The sequence below is a fragment of the Gymnogyps californianus genome, chromosome 10, assembly GCF_018139145.2.
Source record: "Gymnogyps californianus isolate 813 chromosome 10, ASM1813914v2, whole genome shotgun sequence".
In the NCBI taxonomy this organism is placed as follows: domain Eukaryota; kingdom Metazoa; phylum Chordata; class Aves; order Accipitriformes; family Cathartidae; genus Gymnogyps; species Gymnogyps californianus.
In genome coordinates this window covers 20446105-20446843 of record NC_059480.1, presented here as the reverse complement: position 1 = coordinate 20446843, position 739 = coordinate 20446105, and the positions used below count along the sequence as shown (strand labels likewise).

The 739-nt window shown below is 44.7% G+C and overlaps 1 long non-coding RNA gene across 1 annotated transcript in view; it reads left to right on the top strand.

Annotated features, from left to right (window-relative positions):
* Positions 1-421: 421 nt before the first annotated feature.
* The window catches only part of LOC127020143 (uncharacterized), a 1740-nt gene continuing 1422 nt past the window's right edge, over positions 422-739 (top strand). The window contains exon 1 of the long non-coding RNA XR_007767022.1: positions 422-739. This exon is cut by the window's right edge and continues 144 nt beyond it. This is a non-coding gene — a long non-coding RNA (uncharacterized LOC127020143).

Genomic DNA, 739 nt, shown 5'->3' with positions numbered 1-739 from the left:
CGTATGTGGAACAGAGGATATGATGCGTCTGCAGTGTTGTAAGTTTTTTGGTTGTGGGTTTGGTTTTTTGGGTTTTTTTTTTCCTTTTTCTTGAAACATACAAGTTTATCTGGATTTCACTTAGGAAGAAACCTACTCTCTGATGGACTGCTAGCCAGTGAAGGATACTGCACAAAGCACATCCTGCCCTCCCCACTTCAGTAGTGACATCTGCCAGCAAGTGGAAAGGGAGCAGGATGAGATCAGCACATCAACTGGTTTTTTTTCTGGGAGAAGCTGGAAGGGTAGCCTAGGACTTCTGGAACATCTCATTTGGGAAGGAGGGGAAGAGAGTAGGGACACCTCTGAATGTCCATTCCGTCCATTCTTACAGCAGGGACAGTGGGGAGGTGGGGCATTACCAGACCATTCTTTGCAAGCAGAATCGAATATTTAAGACAACCCAGTGGTAAGTGTGGTCACCAACAGCAGGAGAAATAGCACAAAATTGGCAAACTTGCTCTGCTGGTCTCAGATTTTTGGCGAACACACCATTTGTCAGGGTGTTGACATTGGAACAGTTATCTTCTGTTCTTTTATTTAGGAGTGTTTCTAATTTGTATAAATCCTCGATTATTTACCAGATGTGCGGCCTGTGTCACGGTCCCCTGTGTTCCAGATGAAAGCTCTAGCCACTGGCTTGTGGGAGAGACAGAGACTTGTTTCTTGGTTCCAGTAAATATTTCTGAAGCCTCATTTG